This window comes from Anas platyrhynchos, chromosome 12 (assembly GCF_047663525.1).
Source record: "Anas platyrhynchos isolate ZD024472 breed Pekin duck chromosome 12, IASCAAS_PekinDuck_T2T, whole genome shotgun sequence".
Lineage (NCBI taxonomy): Eukaryota > Metazoa > Chordata > Aves > Anseriformes > Anatidae > Anas > Anas platyrhynchos.
In genome coordinates, this window is record NC_092598.1 from 8,494,190 (window position 1) to 8,520,726 (window position 26,537).

A 26,537-nucleotide genomic window follows, 5' to 3' on the forward strand; every position below is an offset into this window, starting at 1 on the left:
AATGATGTTAAAACATAGTGGAAGGAATATTTTAAGTTTATTGAGTACTGACTAACTTTATCTTTCTTAATTCCAAGCATTTTTATTTAGTGGTAAAAGGGAACAGCTCTGTGTGCACTTTTCTCCAGGTAGCAAAATTCAGAGCAAATTTTAGACATAAATCTTTGTTGATTTTAATGTACCCTAGTATTTTGGTGCGTATTTTGTGTATTTAACATTATTGTTTTTAGGAAAGTACTAGGCATATTTTCAGTAACATGAGATTACTGTGAGTAATTATGAGAAAATAGAAAACATATTTTGATTAAATTTACTCACAACCTTTTTTCTTAAAAGCCACTACAGTAGAAGAAATCTTTTTACAGCTTATATTTATGATACTCTACAGTCACTCTTCTGTTTATAAGGTAATTTTTTCATAGACCCTTTTTCAGACTATTTCAGATAAACAAGTAAATATTTTATAGAAAACATGATTTTCACTAAACAGCCATATTTGTTTGAAATACAATACAGAAAAATGTTGTAGAGAGGAAAATTAGAAAAGAGAGATTCCAAAGGGTATGTGTGGATATGCACTGTACAAATTTATAACAAAACCATGTACATTTTAAGAGCTGACTCAAGTCTACGTGATACTAAGCTAAATTACCTGGAGTTTAGTAGCTTGAACATCTAATTCAATAAAATAAATAATGAAAAATTATGTTTTCCAAGCAGACTAAATATGAAAAAAACATTTCTTACATTTTAATAAAGAGTAAGGCAAGTTTATAATAACATAATAATGCAAGAATACATTATGATTAATAAAACAAATACTTTATTATTAACAAAAAACATTTGCATAGGTACTGAGACTCTCTCATATGGACTCTGAGAGAAAATTTGTTTACCTGATTAAAAAAAAACAAGAAATGTACATGTACTAACCTATCTTCTGTCTCTTGTAAATGTGCATCTTTAATTTCCTCCTCTTTCCTCTCTGCCTATCACTTTTTTAATAAGCACTGGTCATTGTGCCTTAGCAGAATTCAATAGTGTCTGTGTGCATGAGGCATAAAGTTGAATACTCTTATTGAATTTGGCATGTGTGAGATGCATTCCAAGGAAATTTGAGAAATATGTCAGGATTGCCTTACAGGCATTCAGGATTGTCTGGATTGTCAGGATTGTCTTATTCTCAGGATAGCTTTTCTCTCTCCCTTGCACCAGCTCGAACACTTGAGCTATCATGACAGGTCAAGGAGGTGAAAAACAAATCACTTTTTTTTCTGATTTTGTTGTGAAAGGGATCAGTGTCCTGAGTCAGCTTAGGAGCACTGGCATCCTTACCCCTTTAAAGTTGTCAAAAGACTTGAGTAAGGGCAGATGTAGAACAAGTGGGCACTTTGAACCCCTTCTAGAGGAAACTTGCACGCTCAGAGTTTTGCAAATGTTCCTGTGATGAAGAATGTAAATTGCACTGTTAGGCTTGCAAACTAAAAAATTTACTAGAATCTTGCTATAGGTGTTATAAATCCTTTCATAGACATGGGACCAAGGCATTTCAACCATGTACAGAAGATATACAGAACTTGAGAATTTACAACCAGCTGAAGTACAAAACAATGAAATGAATATTTCTGTTTGCTGAATGACAGATGAGCATGGATAAGGTTCATCTAATCAAGTTTCTGAGTATGGTATGCCATGAAAGCAAATTAATGGAGAATACCTACCACTAAATTATTGTCTAAATTTCTCAACTATTTGTTTTGTTTTTATCATTTACCTTATTTCCTTTTCTTTCTTTTTCTTTTCTTTTTTCTTTTCTTTTTCCTTTTTCTTTTTATTTTCTTTCTCTTTTTCTTTTTCTTTTTCTACCTGAAAAAGCATCTCTCTTCTCCATCTTTATTAAAAACATTAATATTAAAGCTGAGCTCAGAAATGTATTGACAGAGAAATGTAGCTCATTTCCAGTTTCCTCTGTAATGCAGCATTAAATTTTTATTTAGTCTTTTCTTTACTCAAAATATGTTACAAAGCATGCGGTATGCATATGCTTTTGAGGCATTTGTTTAAATTATAAGGAGTACTTTGGAATTCCTCCAGGAAAAAAAAAAAAAAAAGCATTATAAACCTTACAACTGTGTTATAATTGTAATGTTTATCTATACTGAATTAATCAAATACATCAAGCAACGTAATAAGTACTCTTCTTAAGATTAGCATTCCACAGTAGATATGTAATTACTACACGAAGCGTTAATCTTATTAATTGCACAGGTGTATGTATATATAGATTTTTATGTATATCCATCTCTCTCTATATAAATTGAATGTGTTTATTAGTTTACAAGTTTGCTTGAGCTTCATATATCAGCGATGATGACATGCATGATATCCTCTGGAGAGCTAATAAAGGGTAGAGATTCAGGAGTGGATACTCTGGAAAAACAACATTGGTCTAGCAGGTTTCTTATCTGTATGCTCTATATGAGTATGCAACTGGTCCAAAACCTTTTGATTATACTATCCAAAGCAATTCCTAGTTTTTCTCTCACAGATGAGTATTCAAATTAACTGAGTGTCCCTGTAATAACTCCATTTTACAGCAATGTATCTGCAAGCAATCAAAGCTTCACACCTTGGGACTTGAACAGATGCCCTTGCCTGCCTCTAGGAGTTGTTATTAATATCAGGAATGGTTCAATATACCCAGCTTATAGCTAGATGAAATACACTATTCAGGCCCATTCTTACATGAGCTATGTATGCCTAAGCTTAACTCATATATAAAAATCAGAATAAATTTTATATTGAACAAATCACTCTGATGCCTTTCCATTCACCACCAGCAGCACCTCCCCCTCTCCCTCCTCACCCTCCCCACCCCCCCAATAAATAAATAAATTGTTTTCTACATATTTTTTTAGTCAACAGCAGGGTGATTGTTCAGTAAATAGCAGCTTGGCAGTTTATGCTCTCACTCTTTTATGTGCATATGCCCATGAAGATTCTTTTCAAAAAAATGCTCACATTTTCCAAAAGGCATGGTCCAGCAAGGTTGATTGATCAACCTTGATAAATCCATCTCAGTGAGTGTCTAAAATTTTAATACAGTAGTTCATAATGTTCTCAGAATGAAACTAAGAAATAGAAAATAGTGCTCATGGCACAAATCTTCAGCAGGCCTTTCATCTTTTCAAACAAGTTTTTTGTAATCTCCTACCGCATTCTGCTCAGCTTCCAAGCATTTGGAGTCCTACTGAAGTAAGTATTGAACTATTTTAGACACTGCAAAGTTCCATCAATGAAAAATGTCTATGACTGGAATCTCTGATTATCTTTCTTCCTTAGTTTTAGCTTCCCATAAATCTATATAATGCAAACTATTTTTAAGCCAACCTGAATACAGCTAACAGTTCTTTATCTGAAGTAGAATCTTGTAGCATTTCTTCCAATTCACCTTTTAATGTTCCCTCTGTGACAACAAATAAGTGGTAATAACCATGAAAACTATATCCAGACTGTAAGAAACAATGCATGTTGTCCTCACATATGTGGTGCCCTGCTTCTGTTCATACAGGAGGTGGAGAAGTATGCGTGTCTCATGGAAGAACTAGGATTCATACTTACTCTGTGTATGTCTAAATAGAATACTCTGTAGTCTTGAAGCTTTGAATCTTAAAGCTTGACTTTAGCAGCCTTAAAAAATCTTATGGATTTTTTGTTACTAAAAAAAAAAAAAGAGAGAGAGAAAAAAAAAGTTGCTGTCAGACTGAGATCTAGTGTGCCAAGTTTCAACCTGAAGAAAAATTTTAGATTTCAGTTACAAGTACATAATCCAACTAAAATTGTAACCTGGAATTGTCTCATAATATAATAAAGGGGGGGGGGGGGGGGAGGGGGAGGAGGGAGGAACAAACAAATAGAAAACACTTAGTATCTTAGCCATAGATAGAGAGAGTTTTCTTAAGGTAAGTTTAAAGACTGGCCTTATTTTTGTGCTGCTATATACTTTTCCCTGAAGAAACAGTAATTGTGCCCTAAGGTCAAACAGGTGCAGCACCGATCTATACTCTGTATGTGCATTTATCTCTCAGACTCTCTCTTCTATTAAATATTTCAGTTCTATCAGATTTGGGGGGTTTATACTAATAATAGGAGCTATTTCCTATGTTTTTAGTTTAGGGAAAGTCTTGTAATAATCCTAGTTTTTATGAGAAACGTGAGAAGTAATTGCTGGTTGTGTAAGTATTTTTAGCTTCTGGCTCATTCAGAAGGAGCACTTAATTTTCTCACTGTGTTATCATTACCCTCAATGAATTGTGTGGCTTTGTGGAGAGATGAGAGAAGTCATTACACCAGAATGATTTTGAATCATTGAAACTTTATAGACCATTCCCTCTGCCTTTACCCTCCTTTATAGTATGCAGACAGACAGGGCCACCATAGCACTTAACGGTACAGGTAATACTGTTCCAAGCACTGTAGAAACAAAGTCCAGTCATCTTGATTATGCTTGATGTACTCTTCTGAAATGGTTACCATTGATAATTGGACAAATGGTAAATAGTATTAAAATTGAGGATTATTTGTCCACAGAACTGTGAGATCCATGTTCATAGTTCTTAGTAAGGTGGTAAGACTGTGGTGAGTGAGGGATTTCAGAATAACTATTAGTTAACTCATAGGATAATTTAGAATAACTCGTAGTTCTATACAGCGTTACTGAGCCAGTAGTGAAAATCTAATTGTTAGGTGTTATCCTAAAAAGGGGCAGCTCTTGCACAAAGACTAGTGGGGTAGGTCCCCACTAACATTGTTTTACTCATGAGCTTTATGCCTTGCACACTGTACAGGGACAGTACATATGCTACCTGCAATCCTGGCACCATTGCACACAAGATGAGGAGCATTAACCTGGAAGTCAATGGATTTTGTGCCTGTGAATTAGTCCTCAGTAAAAACATTAATATTGCCTTTAATTCTAACTACTGGGGGAAGAGAATTTAAATATCAGATCAACTTGTACTGACTTTCAGCTGACATTGAGCTATTTCTGTAAATCTTATGTATTTTCCTGAAAAGGTTTAGCCCAAGATCAAATTGTTTCTTAATGTGACAAAACTGGTTCCACTGTTCACCATGTAGCAGCGTAGTCATCTCTGAAGGATTCCAGTGCGCTTCTTGTTGAACTAGAAGGCAAACCTCTTATGATGACTGTGGGAGTAGATACATACCCACAGTCTCTATCTGCAATAAACGTTCCTTGGCCTTGGAGAACCTTGACCTAACTGATTTCTGTGACTTCAAAATACTTAGAGAACTGAAATTCATTTTGAGCAGTACTTCTAATGGTTTGCTATTAATTGAAGTCCATTATTTGATCAAAAACTGAGTAGTTTGGGGGTCAAATAATTCTAATCAGCCCATGCAAAATGAGACTGTGAGAATAATATGTTTTCATAACTTTGAACTGTACTTGGTAATTCTGAAATTCTGGAGGACCAAATGGCTTATGCGATTGGCAAGGAAAAATATATATAACATTTCTTTTTCTGTTAGTGCTAAAAATGTGGCTCAAAAAAAAGCTTTTATTGGTCCAAAAGGTCTTCCCTGTCATCATAGTTGATGGATTATCATCACTGTAAGAGAATTATCTCAGTCCTGTTCCTCTGAAGTCAGTGTTTAAATCACAAAAATATGTAGCTTGAGGCACCTGGCACAATTTCTGGTTGTTTATTTGGGGAAGATGGGGAACTGAATTGGCAAAGAAACCAAGATCAGCTCCATCTCCATTGTCATGGTATGAAGGATATGGGCACATCTGAGTAAGCTGGCACTGCTCTATTCCATGTTAGTGTCCTACAGGTTGAAAATTGCAGGTCTGTAGCTTTTTCCAAGTAATGAATTCAAGATATTTTGGATACGTGTCTGCCCTAGAGAAAGAGAAGATTGTGTTTATCTCAAATTTCAAGAGATAAGGGAAAAGGCGACACAGTAGTTTGGATTCTCAAAACTGCTGAGTGCCTAAATTTAATTAATTAACTCGAAGTTAGGCAGTTGAATATCACTGGCTTGATCATTGCAAAAAAAAAAAAAAAAAAGGCTCTTCATAGATCTGTGAATGGTTCTCTTGTGCTTTCTTTTTAAGAGTGTCTTCCATTTTAGCTCAACAACCATGAAGTCTTACTTCCTGCAAGAAACAAGAATAATTTAAAATAGGCTCTAACAGAGCAAAAATATTTCAATTAGATATACTGGAAATTAAGAAAATATGGAAAAAATACAATTCAGGGATAAGAAAGCTGCATTCCAATTAGTGTAAACTTGCAATTAATAAGCCAACATAAGGGAGTATGAGACATTTTTATGTACAGGCATGTTGCATTGGAAAGAAATTAGTGTATAAAAATAAATGGGAAAATAGGAAGAACTTGTATATGCATAGAAAAACATAATTTGAGTGATAATTATTATATTAATGTACCATGTTTTGCCAAACTTGAGCAGGGTATTTTTTTGAAGGTCAACTGGCCTTGTTAGTATTCTGAACACAATACACCTTGCTTTAATAGGTCTAAGCACACTTAGCAAATGTGAGCATACATAAAATATTTTAACAAACAGACCATAGGAGCAACTTTTTAGTTGCTTTCTTTCACAAGGTTCATATTATGTGTTCAGTACTCTGCAGATAGCTCTGAAGAATGTAGACAACTTTAATCCAAAAAGTGGGAGACAGACTAGAGGGGAAATTAAATTGTAAGACTGTTTTAAAACCATCTTATTTTGAAATATTGGGGCAAAATTTTCCTTCATGTTCTCTTCTACACATTGAAGTAAAGAAGGTCTTCTGTGTTTTCTGAATCTGTCTTGCTGAAAGAAAGATTTAAGCTTATGGCTGGTAGTTTTATTTATTATTTTTCATCTTTTTCTTCTTTCACATAAGCTGCTTTCTTTTGAAAAGCCTTAGATTGTTTGCCATACACTTTTGTGAACTGTTCCTATACCTTTTACCAAATACTGGGATGTTGATTAATGGATTGAACTTCTTCCATTAAATTCAAAACTTACTGGAAATAGAAGATGAAAAGGACAGTTTTACACAAATTAATTCCAGAATGATTATCGATTAGAAATGTTCTTCACTACTTGCTTCATTTTATATTCATAATAAGTTGGTTATTCTTGTTGTTCTAGAAAAATAAATATCCATGTTCACAGTTTTGCTAAATGTAACACAGATTTTAACTGTCCTAAGACAATGTTTTCATAGTCATTCCATTATCTATGTAAATTTTTCATATTGAAAACTAATAATATTTATTTACGTTAGAAATATTAGTCACTAATTTGATAATGCTTGATAACAAAAGTTACTCTAGATGATAATCATTTTGTTTGCTTCTATTAGCAAATACTGAATGCCATTAGGAGAACCCAAAGCACGACTATAAAAATCTTTTTATATGCTTCCTGTACTGAAGAGGTGTTGTCCCACTAAAAATAGATCTTTGTGTCACTGTAAAAAGTTATGGACTTTGTCTTCTTGGTACATTCAATTTTAATTATTTCAATTATTTGTATATATAATTATCTGTGTATATATATATATAAGCCACTTCTGAGAACTTTGTTCTGTACGCAAACCCTCCATTAAAATCCTTAAAATTAAAAATTGAAATCCTTTTAGCATTGTCACTCTTTAGGAGAGTATGGTAGCCTCAACAAAAAATCAATAACTTTCTGTGAGGCATTGTGGTCAAATAGACTTCCATAGGTCTACTGAACAATGATTCTTACTGATTTTAGGGCTTAGGCAAGATGCAAAATTGGCACATCCAGAAATCACACTGTTTTCTGAAGCTTTTATTGTTTTAAGCACGGACTAACAACAATTCTGTAAGTGTCTGTAAGGTTTGTTAAACCAAAATTTACATTTAGAAGTAATAAATTGCTGACCATGAAATGTCTTGACATAATATTCATAGATGCTCATTTTTTTCAGACATCATCGCAGTTTCTTAGGAGAAGGTCCTGAGCTGTGGAAAACTGAGAATTTTCAGTTCTGCTGATCTCTATGTCGTCTGCCATATCTTGTCCTTGCCTAAGAGGCTTGCAGCATGTTCCAGAGCACATCTGAATCCCAGGTAATTAGTTTATTGCTCCTTGAAACTCTTGGATATTTCCATGTCATTCCCACTTTTCATCAGGATAAAACTGACTTTAAACTTTTCTTTTTAAAGAAAGAGAAAACTTTGGTTTCAATATTTCCATGCTTTCAGCTCTGCATAATTTAGAAATAGGATAAGTATCCTCCAATGGTGAATACCATATCAGCTATTTGCATATCCCTTTCTTTTTTTTTTTTTTTTTTTGTTCTTTATTGCACCACAGTTAGTCAAATCTTCAGTTTCTGTGAAATCCTGTAGTAAAAAATGAGTTTTACTCTCCCTTTCTTTCTTTTCAATTTTGCAAGGCAGTAGGAAACTGGCAAGTGTACTGGGATTTTTTAAATAAGTTGCACTTATCAAACATTTTACTGTTTTGACATGTGCTGATATTGTCCGCATATATTTTTAATGACAAGTTATGTCAAGCTGCATCTGCTTTAATCTCATGTATTTTGGCAGTTCCTTAACTGGATGACTCTTACTACACCAGGTTGTTATAAAAGCAATTCCTTTCATTTTCTTCTTTAACTGACAAAAACATAAGGGTCTTTACATTTTTAATGACAAACAGGGTTTCTGTATTCAGAAAAATGAAAAAGAAAGCTTTTTGAAAAAATCAGTGCAGTACACATTTGTATGCTCCTTCTGTCATAACTAAAGAAAAACTGTACAGACAAGGACATGAGTGTAGTTCCTTCAAGGTTTTCTACCCATCACTTGCTTTTGAAAATCTTGTCACAATAAACTTGCATGTACTTGACGTTAATGGGTGTTCGTCCATGGAAGGAATATCCCTTTACATAAAAGGGATTCTTCCAAAAATCAAATGAAAAATATATGATCTGAGAAAGAGGTAAATATCAACTAGGAAATGTGCTGTGCTTGTTGCCTCCTGTAAAGGGGGTGAAAACTGACTCTACAGTGCATCTTGATTATTAACCCAAAGAAAAGCTTAAAGTGTACAGAAGGAAGGCTGGATAAGTTCTTAATTCTGCAAATCACTGTTCTAAAAGGTTCTTTCTAGATACAGCTTCTTTCCTATATTAATAAGGAAACACAAATTTAAGTCTGTGGTACTTGTTAAAGATAATTAAAGTTTGTTTTCTTTTTGCAAGGCATAATACATGTAGTTTGCATGGAAAATAATCGCAATATAGATTATACTAATGAACTCAAACTATTGAATCTAACTTTTTTTTTTCTTTTAGTAAAAAGGTGATGTAAAATGTTTTTTGAATAAAAGGGAATTATTTTAATTTCTGAAAATAAATCCCGTGAAATATGTTCTTTCAATATTTATTACTATGACAGGTTTCACATTCTTTTCATTTGGAAAATTCTTCACTATATATTTTTGTTGAATAATAAAGACTTTTTTTGTTTTGTTGTGTTTTTTTTTTTTATATAATTTTGATTTTTAGAATATTTTAAGGAAGTAGACATTTGCATTTCTTTAACTTTTTAAATGAGATTGTGAGAGAACAAGCTAAATCATATTACTCTTTCAACCCTTCCACTGCCAGACTACTGTACTGAAATATTTACTAGCAAGATCTCTCACTTTCTAAAACATTTTTAGCATTGGAAGCAAAAAAAAAATATATATATATATATATGGATTCATGTATGTGGCAGTCATAATCTCTAGTCATGCAGATAAGCATGTTTCTCCCAAAATGCTTTCTGAATGCACTGATGAACAGAGTTGTATTTCTTCAGTAAGTTACTTTCCTCAGTGCTAAACTATTCTTGACCTCAAATGTAGTCTAATTGAATGCACCAAGCTTGAGTGATTTTTTTTGAACTTGCTCCAGTCCCTGCTGAATTTGACAAGAGGCTGTCCCAGCTGCAGACCCAGTAATGACATTTTCTTTAATTAGTCCTACACTGTAAAAAAGGATACATCTTATACACCACCTTTGCAGATCATACCCAGCCTTTTGCTGAGGTCACATTAGCCTCTGCTTCTGGGGAAAAAAAAAAAAAATAATAATAATAACATGTTATAACTTATTCCTTAGCTATCTGTCTTGTCTGTTTGCCTAAAAAAGTAAAAATAGAATTATTTGCTTCTTTCATATTTTAGGTAGTTGGTATCTGTAACAGCAGCAATTAGGTAGCAATTATGGCTACTGCCATAAGCATCAGGTAGATGCTGGAATAATTAATTGACTATTATCTCACAGCTGTTATTCAGAGTGACTGCATCCCACATGTAGAAACAGTGTCTTGTTTCCCAGTACATCCAGAAGCTCCTGGATCTGAAAATCATTTTTCATTGGAATACAAGCATTGTTCAGACGCACATTTCTTGGCTGTTAAAGAGCACAGAAGGGGTATTGGCTGTGTCTTTCAGGCATTCTGTGCCAGCTCAGAATCTCCACCTACTTGTGCACTTGTGCATCTCAAGGGGATTGGCTGCTACCCAGAGGCGAACACAATATTGTGTCCATGCATCCAAGCTTTTAGATTTTAGGCCTTACTTCTTGCTCCTGGAAACTGGATAAAAAACAAAATTAAAACTTTTCTGTTTTCCTCATTACAGGCTGGCATGCACCTGAATGCAAATAGCTGATTGTCCTGTTTTGGGGAACTTTGATTTTATTTTATGTCCTCCTCACACCAGTAGATTGCTTTCCTGTAGCTCTGCAAGCTGATATTTTCATCCTGTAATGCTGTCTTCTCTACTCATCCCTGCGTGCCACTCACTGGCCAAGATAAGTGCAGAATATCTGTTGAAGATTAAGTGTCTGTTCCATTCTGAAATCCCTAAATGTCCCCATGTCTGTGGGGCTCTGATCATCCACCAACCAATGAGTAGCATTAAGGCTGCTCATTCATTCAGTTAACTTTCTACTTCTAACTAATAATTGATTCCAAAGAAGATAAGAACTGCCTGAATGAGATATGTACTACTTTTGGTTATAGAAAGGGGATTGGACTAGGGGTCCGTATGTATTCCACATGGACCTTAAAGGTTTTTATGGTACTCTGTAGCCTGGCAGCTCACTCAAGTGACAGTCTTCCTAACAGTTTGGCTGTTTAAGCTGCAAATTTTCCTTTTGTGTGGCATTTGGTTGCCAATCATTCAACTGTGTCTATTTTCAAGAAGAGTAATGTTGGATATTTTATAATATTAACTTTTTTATTTTAAATAAATTTTATAATGTTAACATGCTATTTTTAAAACCAAAGACTAAGATAAAGAAGTAACAGCAATTATATTATTTACTAAGTAACTAGACAGCTACTTGTATTCTTGTAACTAGTGTGAAGTCAAAAGACAAACAGGTCAGTTTGTTCCCTTTACCTCTGCTATGTAAAACATGCAATTGCAAACCACCCAGTTCTAGACACAGCCTTCAGTTTCTGTCATCTCTTATTCATTTCTCTATAATACTTTCCCTAATATAGTATTTTTGTATGTGTTATAAATGTCTGTGTAGGGCTTCTCATCTTGCTGTTGGTGCTGAGCTCTTTGTTGTGAGTTGTGATAACCCATATTAATCTGTCTTAAAAACTAACTATAGCAGTCAATCAAATTTACCATCTGCCCATCTGGGAACGTCCATGTCAATTCATGGTTCAGCTTCAGCTGAGTCTGGTTATTATTATAAATTGCTCTTTGTAATCTTTTCTCACTTTCATCTCATACCAGTCCATGCTTGACTTCCATATTCCCATTCTCCATACAGTGACAATATTCCTTGCCTTCATTAAGTTAGTGTCTCCTCTGAATGCTGAATTCAGTGCTTTGTAAATAACTGCCAATGAGTTAGTTCCTTTTTTTGTATCTCCTGATGCCTTAGTGCAAGGATAATCATAGATTTTTGCAAACCAAAAGAGACTGCAGGTAGTATAACTGTAAGTGAACCATAATGTATAAAATCTATCTCATAGTTCTTAATCCTCCTGTTAATAGATGGGAAACTGCAATATGCTCCACTAATGTCGTATTAATTGCAACAGAACATCATATCATTACTGATTTTACAATGATGCAAGTAAATATATCAAAATACTGCTTTTGTTAGCATTGTAATTTATTTTAAACACATTTGTTTTGAAAGGAATTGCATGAGAAATCACAGATATTTTAGTATACAAGGTTTCAGCCTTGTAAGGAGGTGCAGTAGTTCACACAGGTTTAATCTAATAGGTTTAATCTAATGTAGTATAATATACATATTTTATATATATTTATATAGTCCTGAGAGTATGTTGAGATCTGAACAGAAATCTGATCATGATACCAGACCATTTCCCAAGAAGCTTTAGATTCAGGTTGTAGTGAAGACACTGTCAATTTGGTATGTGAGTTACATATATAAAAATCAATGCTGTAGACAAACTGTTCTTTTCTCTCTCTCCAGAGACTAGGGATGAAAATATAAAGATTGTGAGAGTTCACCCCCTCCTTTCCCCTTTCCTTTTGGGGAAAAAAATATATATATAAATTTTCCAGCTGATCTTTTATACTGTGATATGTAGCCTCAGCCATGTCAAATAATATAGAGTTGCATGATGTAATTATGTGACTTGCATTGAGTTATGTCAGTATGACATACCAGACAGGCAACCTGGTTTAAAAGACCTTCTTTCTTGAAAACTGCAGATAGTTTTCTGAGAGTAGAAAGCAGTTGGTAATGGCTGCCCCTGGTAACAGCATAAGGCCTGACATTCTTCAGTATATTTATTATCGATTTGGTGCATGGGTTGGTGAATGCTGTTGATAACAGAAAATTACTTAGGTTAAAGAAAACCTCGCAGAAGAATAACATTTCCTGAAGGATCAGGTCAAACTGGATGACTGAATGGTGGTGATGAGATGTTGATAAAGTTAAATGTATAACTGTAATACTTTAACGTAGAAGGTAAATATTCTCTTCCAATATGGTTTAACTTTCTAGTACACTGCTGGGTTCAGAATTTGATAATATTGCTGTGATCTTACTAAAAATGTATCTAAATTTCCATATAAATCACACTTCTGCTACTGCTGAAGTTGATGAATTCTCAATAATGGCTCAAAACTAAAAAGAACCAGAAATATTGTTAATAAAAATAGTAGGTGATGCTGAGCATCTTCTAGGAAGCTTTTTGATTTTTCCAGTTGATGTAATTTTGCTATGCGGTTCCCTGTCACTTGCTTCCATGTCATGTGTTAGCCTCAAAAAGGCTTCCTACTCTGCTGCTGTGTTGTTATTGCAGAAGACCAAAGTATTGAGCTCAGACAAGGGGAAAACTAGCAGAAAATGATAGAGATTTTTAACCTACAGTCCACATTTTTATCTTCAACATCTTTTAGAACTTTTAAAATATGTATAGTGAAAACTTATGCATGGTCTCTAGTAAATGGTTGAGAGAAATTTATTATAAAGAAACCTCAGTGTAGTCTTCCAACAATTTCATGCAAACCAATGATTGTCTTCCAGAGTTTATATTCATGGTCATTGACATGCCTGCAAATGATTGTCAAGGCTGTGCAAATTAAGCACATAAATGTGGCTTATTCTGTGTTTAGTTCTATTAACATTTTTGTGTTGATTGTTAACATAATTTGTTACACAAGAATGAAGATTTGTTGTATTTGATCATCTCTTTGATTTAGAAATAAAACAAGCATAAATAATGTTATCCATATACTGTTAACAATGAATAGGAGGACATCACTGATGGCAATGTATTAAGTGATTATATTAAGGAAGCTCAAAATACTATGTACATTAATCTTAAGTTTGTATTTTGGACTGAAATGAAACAAAATGGAGTAAAAGGATAGTTGAATTTCATCTGATCTTATTATAGTAGAAGGTGAGACAAATCAATGTAACAAAGATGTAGAAAGGAAATGGAAAGTGTTGAAAGATAAATGAAGGTATTTCATCTAGCAGTGAATATACGATGACCAAAAAAAATGATCCAATGTAGATGAAAAATAAAGGGTCAGAAAGAGACATCTATAAGGTGTAAAATATCCAGACCAAAGGAGAAGTAGAAAGATTAAAGAATAAAGACAAATAAGTGTAAAAATACCTGGTAAGAAATACAAAGGTGAAGAATAAAAAGAAAAGGGCTGGAGGTTAGGATAAATAAAATATGTTTGAAGTGCCTAAAGGAACAAGATGATGTTGAAGGAGACTGTAAGTAACTGTGAAAATAGTTGGGAAATGCATTTTATGAACATATGCCATAAAAAAATAATACATAAACCAAAATACACTAATAATTTAAAAATCAAGCCTGGGTTTATAACTGAATATGTGCAAATGGGAAAATTCATATTTGGCTTTTTTTCTCTATTTTTCTTTCTAGTTTTTTTTTTCAGTCTTTAAGTTCTTCCAGCTGTTAAGGTGGCTGGCATGAGATCTGATTTTTTTAATTCATCCATTCAGCAGAATGACATTCCCAAGAAGAACGAATTGGAACACAGCAGGAATGATCAGGGGTGATGCAGTTGGCAAGTCATTTTGTTTGCTTTATCATTTGCAATGGGTGATTAGTATCAGATGTAAGAAGAAATAACTGCTGAATCAACAAAGATGTAATCAGATCCTTATTTGTAGAACAATTTGTAGTGGGTAAAGGGGTTGCCAGCTTTAATCTTGGCTGTGTTTTAAAGTTCAACTGCTTTGTTTCCCTCTGAAACGGATTAGAGGTGCTCATACAGGTAGCTACCATGCCAGCACCAGGAGACTAGCTTTGTGGCTTTAACTGCTCCAGCTTTTTTTGAAAGCACATCTGACTGTACGAAGGTGCAAAAGACATAATTAAGGTATTAAAACATCTGAGGATAACCACAAAGGAGGCAATTTCATATAGAAAGTATTTTAAGTATTTTCTCTTTTTCCTTATTGTTTTGTTCTATCCTTTTAGTGACATGTTGAAAAGTATTTGGAAAATGAATCAGCAAAGTACACTTATTTATTTTTAAATGTGCAGTCAGATATTTTTTCAGTATTTTTTAATATTTTAAAATATTTGTTAATGTTTTTTCAGATTTCAGTAATTCAGGCAACATATCATATTAAGTCACACCTTACAAAATAGTCAGGATAGATTTTCAAAGACAAATAGTTATAAAGCAAAGGTGCAATCCACTCAGTTAAGGCTGGATGTGTGACAGAACACAAATTTCAGTAAAATATATGTATGGGGAAAGTGAGAGAGAGATTTTCAACCCTCAGATTCCACAGATTTAAGCAAACTGCTTGAAATTTCTGTATACGACTTTCTCAGAGTTTGTTACTAAACAAAAATATAAATGGTGCTTATACTGTAAATGCAAGGAACTTTACTTGTTAGGTGCAACTTCATAGTGACTTAGCAACTTAATAGTAATCTAATGTGACATATGATAGCTGTGAAAAAGTCTGTGCTGCATTTTTTGTTTAAATGTGTTATTTACTGCTTTTTTGCAAAAAACATTGATGTAATCCAGGTTGCCAGAATGCTTCCACATTTCTACCTAGTTACTGTGAGTTGTTTGAATTGGAAAAAGAAAAATAGGAGGGAGAATAATATCTTGCAGTACTGAGAATCCTTGACTGTACTGAAATCCAGACTGTTTATGATCCATGCCAAAAAAAAAAAAAAAAGAAAAGTAACAGTTCTATTTAATGAAGTTTTACTTTATAATTCATAAATATTTTTTTATGATTTGAGTGGCATAATATGATGGAGAGCTGGAAAAATGGCTAAGATTCCCCATTTGTTACCATGAATAAACATGTTATATTAATAGTTTTTAAGATTCCACCAGATTCCCCACTGTAGACTTTATGGCATAAGATAAAATAAATTAAGGACAGCTTTCATTTGGGGATTTAAGGAATCTTGGGAATCTTTGGTTTTAATTGCTCCTATTTGTTCTTATTAATTAAATTTCACTAGATGGCACTGAATACAACTTTTCCATAGATTGAGCATGTTCATCCAAGTGTATTTTCTGCCTCTGAGATGTTTCAGGATCTCAGACATCTATTTAAAGTCTATGAAAATATATAGTTTATAATAATAATACTGTCATTTTTAGAGAGGCAAGTTTGCATCTTTAAGAGAAGAGAAAGGCAGGTTCTTGTAATTCCTTTTTTTTTTTCCCTTTGTTTTTAACTGCTTAATTTATATGGAATCATCTTTATGCTAAAATAGTCAAAACCATGCAAACCCATGAGAAAGTATGTTCTTGGAGTTTTCATAGTTTTGCACTTCGTACTGCTTTTCTAGATTTTGATCAAACTGAGAGTTACTAGATTTTTGTCCTTGTAGCTATAAACCATGTTTCAGGCCTTACTCAGAGATAAAGTACTGGATTTCAAAAACTGTGGGTTTCATGCTTTGCAGCCTCTACTTGCATAGACTGGCTTTGGCATGATGCATCTTCTAACAAGATGCTGAAATAAAGACCCTTACTGGGGGGGGGGGGGGGGAGAGTAAATTGCTTCTTTTGTAACTTATAATTGCAGATATGATATGGGTACTTAGATTTTCTAAATCCAATTAGCTAACTTAGAAAATTCAAGTACTTGAGGAGCTGAAATTAGATGTCTGTATCATGTTATGATTATTGCCTAGAAGAAATCACACTAACCTTTAATTTTCCATATAATTATCTTATTTTAGAATTCACTATAATTGGCAAGAAAACAAGCAGAACGTACCAAAAGTACCATACCTGTACAAGCAGAGAGTTTGTCTGGTAAGCCAAGACTGCATGCTACTGATGTATGTCTTCCCAGCAACCTATCCAAAACTTTTCTCACCTTTTCTATACACAAATTTTAAATTTCACTAACTATCCAGTGGGATGCTTGGAAGCTATATGTACAGCTATGACTTCTGATCTGGGTAGGTTGCTTGAAATTAAAAGAAGCAGATAGGTCATCAACTAGGAGCTTGGTGCTTTCACTATAAAGATACTTGTTGCCGACGGAAGGAAGACCCAGCACATCAATATGAGTGAACAGTGAACTTCAACTTTAATGGATAGCTCAGTCGCCTTTTATCTAGTTTGAACATAATCAACTCATACATATTGCAGAAACTAAGCTCAGGATTGGTTAACACTTCCCGGGCTTTTCAGTCTGGTCCTCCTTCTTTTGGCTACTTGTCCCACCTTAGGGACTTTCCCGATGGCCCAAGGGCATCGTGTCCTTGAGCCTGATTGGCTCTCAGCCAGCGGTGTACGTGCCAAGGCTCATGTGAGTTGAGTACGGTGCTTCACCAGCCCATTGTCTCCCAACTGCTCAACATTCAAATGTCCCGCCTCACTTAACGATTCCTCCACAATACTTATCCTATTGTTTCCCAAGAAGTTAAAAACAACTGATCTTTGACTTCAATTTACTTGGGAGCTATGCCTTCCATAAATTTCAATTGGAAAGATTGAAGAATTAATAGACATAAGAAAAACCTGTATTTGCTAGGAGTCTATTCTAACTGAAATAGTGTTGTTAGCAGTTTAACTTAAACTTCATCTGCTTATGCCACGTCTTATCAGTGAAAGAAAGAATTTTTAGCCATCTCACTTGGGCATGTTTCATTAACAGAATACTTAAAACCCTGTTTAAGTAGAAATCAATACAGATTATGATATTGGATTCATTTGATATAAAATTATATATAAATTGCAGAGAGAATTGGGTCTTAAATTTGAGATAAGGAAAAAAAAAAAGAAAACATGACTTTTTGCTCTAGTAAAAGGTAGGCACATTGTTCTGGTATTCACAGTTGCTTGATGCAGTAGTAGCTTGTTTTGCTTTGAAATCAAATTAATTGTCCTGTGCTATCCCTGTTATATGATCACCAGATAAGTCAGTTTGTTTTGATTACCACTCTGAAGGTAATTAAAAAATAATCACTGTGTCACAAACATATCCAGCTGAGTAAGAAGCATAGGAACACATTGAATGATATCTATGTACTTCTGTATCAACATCTGCCAAGAGTCCTGCCCTCACCCCATATTTTTTCTGAGCCTCTTAGGTTCTTTTGGTATCCTTTATACATCAGAACTGGGAGTGTGGTGTAGAAAACTAGTAAGAAGTTTCCAGTTCTTTGTAGCTATGAATTTCCGCATTTCTTATGTAAGTGTCATAACATACCCAAAATATTTTGCAGCTAATATATCAGCTCTATATATCTAGCTCTAATGTATCAGCATCATAATGCTTGCTTTGGGTAGTGGTAACAAAATGCAAAGGACAAGATGACCCCCTCCCCCACCCCACCCCCCAAAAAAAAAAAGTAAGCAACAGCCGAATAATTCTCTCTTTTCTATCGTGCAAGTGGAATGAACACCTCTAGAAGTCAGTAAGGACTTTTCCTTATTTTGAAGTATTGCAGAACTACATAGTGTACAGCAAATAAATACATCTCACAGACACTTCCAGCTGACAGTGGTTAGTGATTTGAAAAGACATGGCTAAAGCTCTCTGTGCAACCAGATAAGCTCATTTGACTATGGTGGCATTTTTCCCAATTCCCTGATTAGGTCATTGTTTAATCTACTTTGTGGTATTTTACTGTAACTCCAGCTATAAAATCTGCTGGGAGTGGGCAGTTGTGTGAGCACATGCTGTCCATCGAAAGTCCTTTACAGGCCACTGAAATACAAACTCTAAGATGCCTAGATTATTCTCACACACCAAATTTAATTAGGTGATCCAAAGAAAATAATGGAATTACATTATAAAATACAAGTAGATAAATCATTAGTGACCATATGCTGTAGGGAATTGTCCTAAATGGACTGAGAAACTGTAGCTGAATAAATTTATTTTTCATTCTTACAAAGAATGACACCGTGTCTCTGAGAGAGTTAAAAACTAAGAGATTAAATAATAATGGAACGTCAAGGAAAGGGGGAAATGGGAACATTACTGACATAAGGAAGTACTAATTCCACCTAAGCCTGAAATTATCATTCATTCTACATTTTTGAACAGTGAAATTTTAGGAATAAATTGTAAATCTTTAAAAAGACCTTTCAATTATATCCAGAGGTTGGAAAGCAACAAACAATTACCAGGTGCACAAATTTCCTTGGTTTCTTCTTTTTTCTTTTTCTGTTGTAATACTGTGTAATACACAGAGTATCCTATTTATCTTTGCTTGTGAATATGTAGGGGTTGCAAAGCTTATTACATTTGCAAGAGTGCCTTCAGAAATATGACATGATTTAAATTAACTTTTGGTATGAAGGTTTAGTGAAAGAACTGTGTTCTTTTTATTTCAAACTGGACCACTGTTTGCACTACTATTATCACCTGTTAAATGTATTCTTTCCGTCCCTGTATTTCATGACACAGCGACAGAGTAAATCCCATGTAATTTTAATATGTACTTTTAGTACTTTTAAAACTTCTGTATTTACATGTAGAATGCTTACCAACTAACTCTGTTATACTAGTTTGCGTTGTCAACGCAAATTTTAGGAAAGTTTTGTCATCTACTTCCAGTGACTTCCTCTTACCTCCTGAAACAATTAAGATAGTCTGTTACCCACAACCCCAGTAAAAGTATTAGAATATTTCAAGTCTTTAAATAGTCAAGTAACTTACTAATATTTTTCAGAGAATTCTGTTAGATGAATTATAAGAAATTGGACATATTACTTTCAGTGACTGCCTCAGAAGGACATTGAGATATAGGCTGACTAAAACAGAAGTTCAAGGAGTTTGTTTCTAAACCACTGTGGGTGTCCACCACTGTAATTATGCATTTAGAAACTGACTGAATGTTTAAGTTCAACCACCAAATAATTAGTTTGCAAACCTTTCCATCATTTTTTATGTAACAGACAGAATCTGTTTCCAGGATAGTTTTATAAATATTCTGACAGGGAAGAAGAGATTGGATCCTTTCATCCAGACATAAAAGTAGTAACCATATTCTCTGTTCTTCCCCATATTGTGAGCAAGTGGGTCCTTTCCTGGAGAAAAGACAACTAGTTTACAACCTACTCATTGCTCTCCAGAGGCCATACAGGACACAGGAAAATAGTATCAGTGAAGGTAGCTGCTGCCCTATCACCAATAAAAATGCTGAGAAGAGGAGTACCAAAGCTTAGAGTCTGTGAAAAATATTCTGGAGATTAAATATTTCTTTGATGTACCTGGCTTCAAGAGCATTCCATCGTCTTGGCGAAGACATAAATCATGTAGCTCTAACAAAGTCAAAGATGCAAACTTAACTGCACTGAAAAGGATTCTCTGGCTGATTTAAAGGAATAATATTTAGTGTGGGATTTGAGGAGCAAATTCTACAGAAAAAAAAGGAAGAACTGAAAAAGAAAGCAGGGCTACAGAAAGCTACCTCCAGATTTCAAACCTAATAAGACTTCAAACATAATAATAAACTTTTGTTTCCTAGGCCAGCAGCATGATTTTGCTAGAGTGCTTTGCAGGGCATAACCCAAGTTTTCTTTAGTAAATGGAAGGTTAATACACCCTCATTCAGACAATCAGTCTTCTAAAACTGAAGTTTCATAACATTTTCAGTGAAAAATGGAGTTTAAATACACAATGCTGATATTGACAGCATTGCTGTAAATCGGGGGTGAGAAATGCCTCTGCTTTCCAATAAGCTACACACATTTGGAACCCATCACATTTACAGAAGTATTAGGACTTAATGCTATTGATGTTTGTGCTGTATGTGAGAGGGATGCTGATAGAGATGTGGCAAGCTCCAAGAAAATTCTTAACCGAAAATTTTTCTGGTCTGTCTTATTCTCAAGTAAGTCAACACACAGAATCATACTGGTATGACTCTTCTAAAATGGATTAAAATACATATCTAAACTGCTTCTGCCAAATTCAGCATACTCCTTGTTCTTGCTCCACTGACCAATCCAATTAAACAAAAGATAGAAGTTTTCATATTGGATCTGACATGCTCTATGTCTGATTACAGAAATGTTAGCACCTAAGTGGGAGTCTGGAGACAGCATTATTTTTTCTAGAACTGAACTGTAATATGTAGTGTTAACCAGATTGTGACCCACAGAGCAGATGCAATCACCATTTACGCTGATGGAAGCTGCATGATCTAGAAAAAGTCACAAATAACTCTGATTTCATTTGAAATATCACAAGTTGGCAGAGCTGCTTTGCTAATTACTGGTCCATAACTTTGTTGCTCTGGCAGGTTCAAGAGGTGCCAGCACTGGAGAATTCACTCTAGGAAGATTTTCATTGGATAAATTTTATTTGGAAACAGGTTATTATGATTAAATAATGGATAAATATTTGCTCCTACTTACTCAAATGCATTAATGTGTAATCTGGCTTTATTTAATTCATTTATGTCAGAAAATTGATAAATGGTATTTTAGCTACTTTTGGATGCCTGTGAGTGTAAAATTTTGTCCCTTATGAACTCTAAATACAGTGGAACATAATTTTTCATATGATTTCAATGGAATGAACATTTACACCTCTATAGCTTTGCAACATTGTAATATTTAATTAAATGACTGTGGAGTTACATGCATTGTCTATAAAAGCTGAACGTAAACTAGTAACAGAAAGCTACTGGCCCACTGGATGCATTTTCATGTCTGAGGAGTACATAAAAGGATCACAGCTTTGCCATAATGCATATTATACTTGAGTCTTATAAGACATCTGACTCAGCCCCCCAGGCCTAAAAGGATTAAATTTGGCTCTTTTTTTTTGTAGTACTTATAGTACATAAAAAAGTCTTTTTAAGTGTTGTAGCTAGCGGTAGTTCCCTGATTCTGAACCTAGTTTTGAATCCAGCCTACACAGTGCTCCAAAACAGACTAATTTATAAATATTTGCATAAGGAACAGCAACATTGAACACTCTCTACCTGGTCAGTACTGAAGTCAGGGAGAGATGCTGCAACTCTTTTAGTCTCCCCAGAAAATAAAGAAACTTGTTATCTTCTACATTTCTGAGTAAATTTGTAGGATTATTGAACACTGAGGTGATACCGAAGGTGCTCTCCTTTCTTCTGTCTTGCTCTCCACTTTTCTTTTTCTGTATCTGCTATCCCTTTGAATTGGAAATCATAAATGTATTTTCCCTTTCAGGGTTGATTGTAGTTTTTGAAATGTAAGAGAAAAGCAGTAATTGTTTCTGAGGTTGTAGACTAGCAGCTTTTCCATAATTCTGGTGATAGTTGAGGACCAGACTTAATGACTCTGTGCAGTTTCATGATCCCTTGGATCTGTTTACTAGAGGTCCTAGAGGTCATTATTACAATGACCTGTCCTCTTTTTATTTTTTATTTTTTTCCCCTCCATCTAATGCTGCCAAGCTTTTTTTTTTTTTTTTTTTTTTTCTCCCTTGTAGGAACCTGTCTAAAATTTGTGTTATGTCCCTTTCCCTAGCAGCTGGGACACAGCAAACATAACCTTTTCTACCTCATGCCCACTAACTTCAGTAGCCAGCTAAAGTTTCTGTGTAGAGGTGTCTTTTGTCAGTCCTATTTTGTGTGGCTTGCAGTTGAGGAAGGAGAAAATTTCCAAAGCAAAATAAACTGAAGGAAGATTACAACCACACATCATTAAAGTTGTCTTCTATCTTCCCTGTGTAACAATCTATTAGAGTAGTTACTAATATCTTTCTCTATACAGTGAAAGATGGGGAAACAGTGACTTGTGCAGCTAACAGTGCTGCAGGTGTGTTATTGCCAGCAGTGCAAAAGTTGATCTTTGTTAATACGGAAAAAAATAATAATCATCAACCTGATTTTTACAGGAAATTTGAACCTGTGAATTTCCATACATCCTAAATTAATTCTGGATTTCATTTTAAATCCTTCATACCATTACAGGAACAGACTCTACTTGCAGTTTCAAAATTACAAAAGGACTAACTATGCAGTAAACAACCTTGATATTTTCTCTCTCTCTCTCTCTGTACAACCTTCTAATGACTGTCATTGCTTTAGCTTCAAGAGGTTGTGTGATCTAATTAGGGCAAATTGAATAAGACTGCTTTTATGCTAACGCGTGAGAAAGTTAATTGAAATCAATCCATGTTCAGTGAAAATGCTAGAGACATCACTGATAATTTAAAGCAATTAAAAGATGTTGTCCTGAAGCAAGGCAGAAACATTAAGTCTAAGAGCCTGTTAAAAGAAAACTACCTAAAATATTTAAATGATATTATTCAGTTAAGATGGACTGGGGATAGCTGAAGCAATTAGAAATCATAAAGCATAAAATCAGTCACATGTAATCTTCTTTGAGCTAGCTCAAGCCATTTGTTTTTTGTAAAATAATAGATCTTTTTAAAAATCCCATTTGTGACATTTTGTGAACAAAGGTGTACTAATGATATGAGGCGGTAGGCTTGCAAATCTCCAGTTCTCATTTATGGGCCATTGTGCTTTAAGAAAATAGTAGGTATAGAATTTAAATTCAAATGTATTTTCAAATGTATTTGGATATATCTTTTTATTACTTGTTCATAGTACGCAAAACTTCATATTCAATGGATGTGAATGTTATAGCTTTTATGAAATTCCTAAACAAAACAGCATAAACAAGATAAGGGTTTTCACTTCTTATGTCACCATCTCAATCAGTGTACCCATGCAAATTGCTCAGGAGATCAGAATTCATAGCTTCACAATTCTGCAACATCTTTATTTAGAAGTTTCTTCTACCAGAAGAAATAAGATATAGGATAAAGAATAAAATCCAAAAACACATTTGGAGTATCTGCAAAAGTTAATCTACTTTTTATTTAGCCCCTTGAGCAGACATGATGGACTTGATTGTATTGCCTGCCAGCTCTAGCAGGACTTGTGATGTTCGCTGAGAAAGTTAACTGCAATCACACATGCTGGTAATACTGAACAGACATGAAATTGTATTAAAGATTAGTTCTATAATAGAACCTATACCATAGATGCAGGCTGAAGACAGATAAAATTAATCTGCCAAATACAAGTAGTTATCTTTTATGATCTGTCACAGCTTGTACTTGCATATTTTTTTTATAAATATTTATCTTGACCATTCTTAGCCATGGTTAAACATATGGAGGTCCAAAACGACTGATTCTGAGTCAATAGCACAGCGGATTATTATATTTTTAATTAAAACAAAATAAGATAAAAAGGAGGCCCAGCAAGACTATAACTGTGATCACAGCTTTCTTTACTTCTTGTATCACCAAGGGATCTTCAAATAAGTATTTAAGCTCACTTTTACTTGTTACAAGTGTGTTCCATTCCCAGTCCCTGATTATCCATCCCTGGTTCAGTTTTTTGTCCTGATTCCTTAGTACGATTTATAGCATGTCCAGTGGTACTGATCATCTGAACCATGGGCTACATGTCATGTGATGTGTTGTAGTTTTCCTCCCATGGAGGGCATGGTGCATACTTGGCTTTCATCTACACATGCAGATTAGGCATGGCTAACACACAGCAGAGGTAACGGTGGATGCTGGAAGCATAGTGCTGGATGCACTATGGTCTTTTGCATAGTGCACCTACAGGCAGTGTGGAAAGACCCCACACATTCATGTGTTTGGATCCCTCAGCATTGGATGGGAACATAACATCTAAAAGATTTTACATTCTTGCTGTGAAATACAGTCTTGGGGTATATATCAGATAATTTCTATTAAATGTGTCAGCTGTGTTTGCATTTGTATTTCTTCTCTTCATGTATACAATTGTTGGGCTGAATTAAATAAGGCCTGTATTTCTACTGCTGGTACTACTGGTGAGCTGCTTTTTTTCCATGAAGTGTTGGCTTCATCCTGTAATCTTGTGAAAGTTAAGAAACTTGAGTTGAAGTATTTTTTTGCCCCTCCCCACCTTTAATAGAGAGTATATTCTCATTCTTTTAACTGCAGAAAATAAGGTTAAACAAACAAACAATTAGTCCCTGAATGTTTGGTTAATTCAGGAATTATGAGTCATTATTGAGACTAAGCATCTGATATTTTATGCCTTAATTATAAAACTTTTCTTTCTCTGATATTGTTTCTGGGAAGAAAAATAAAATAAAATAAAAAGAACCAACTCTACCCACAAAAAAATAAAAATAAAAATCTCTGGAATTCCGTGCCTATAGCATCTTTTAAAATTCCCGTGTTTTTAAATTTGTAGCTTTTTCTAGCTTCAGAAACAAACAAAAATCTGTTTCTAGTCCTAATCTGAGCATAGAAACTAAACCAGCATTCTATAAGAGGATTATCTCTGTTCTCTGGACAGAATATACTTTATGAGTTTTGAACAGTATTCAGTTAAGTATCAGTTTAGCTGAACAGGTTTTCCCTTGTCCCTTCCTGTTAGTTATATATATCACCTCTAATAACTTTAGCTTTTATGCACTTGCACATCATGCTACAAACTCACTTTGAAAATGCCATGCCTTATTTCCTCTGCAAGATGTTTAATCAAAAATGACCCACAATTTCAAGCATGAATGCCTAACATCTCGTTATTAACCACTACCTGGGACATTTTAAAACATTCTAACCTCATCTGGGATGTGGTTACAGAATCCAGGAGGCTACCAGTATTTTACAGTTTAGGTAACCTAACTCTTCTTAACATTTGGTATGAAACAGTATGGAGAAAGATATCCTGGTCTAAATATTTACTGTAGGAACACACCTTTGTTGTACTCTAAGAAAAGCACCTAAAGAAACAACAAGAATTTGTTTATTTAATTTTCCATGGCCAGGTTATCTTGTTTGATTGGAGTAAGTTTAAGTTTTTACATACTGTGAGTAGATTTTTATATAGAGCAAGATTTTTGCTCTTGATGTGACCTTGATCTAATTTGAAAACTCAAGAAATCAAGAGCCTGCCCAAAGAAGGTCTGGCTTAATTCATTTTCCCTTCTTTGACTTCTCAAGGGTTTCACTACAATTACACTTACCAGTTAGTTCTTGAAATTTTCAGACACCTTTCATCACAGACCTTTCACTTCAATTTGAAGAGTACAGTAAGCTCTTGGCAAAATGATACTGTAATGATTGCCTTTAAATTTGTGTCATGTGAACCAAACATAAATATCCAGAGCCAGCCTTTGTAGTCATGTGTGTTTAGCAAGTCTTACTAGTATGGGAAGAACAACTCCTATTTTTTTATTTTTTTTATTTTAAATAAATTATTTCTTCAGTGGAGTAATGCTTGAAAAATTACTAAGGAGAAGCAATGATTGGGGCTAGACAGGTTTTTTTTGCTTTTTTTTTTCTCTCTTCTGCCTATAAATCAAATTTTTCAAAGTTATTTAGAGATTGTTTTCCTTTTTGAAAGACTATGCTTTTAAGATTTTTTTCTAAGAATGTAGATTATAACTCAGTGCTAGAATAATAGAAATTGTATGCAGGCTATAAAACTAGTTTTATCTTAGAGTGCCTATGTCTTTGA

General features: G+C 34.3%; 1 long non-coding RNA gene across 4 annotated transcripts in view; it reads left to right on the forward strand.

Moving 5' to 3' along the window:
• Window positions 1-26,537, forward strand: part of LOC101794071 (uncharacterized) — an 87,300-nt gene that overhangs the window by 34,444 nt on the left and 26,319 nt on the right. For all 4 annotated transcript variants that reach the window (XR_011812248.1, XR_011812250.1, XR_011812251.1 and 1 more), the window contains 2 exons: window positions 8,000-8,141; window positions 16,788-16,863. This is a non-coding gene — a long non-coding RNA (uncharacterized lncRNA). The remainder of the gene's footprint in view (window positions 1-7,999; window positions 8,142-16,787; window positions 16,864-26,537) is intronic.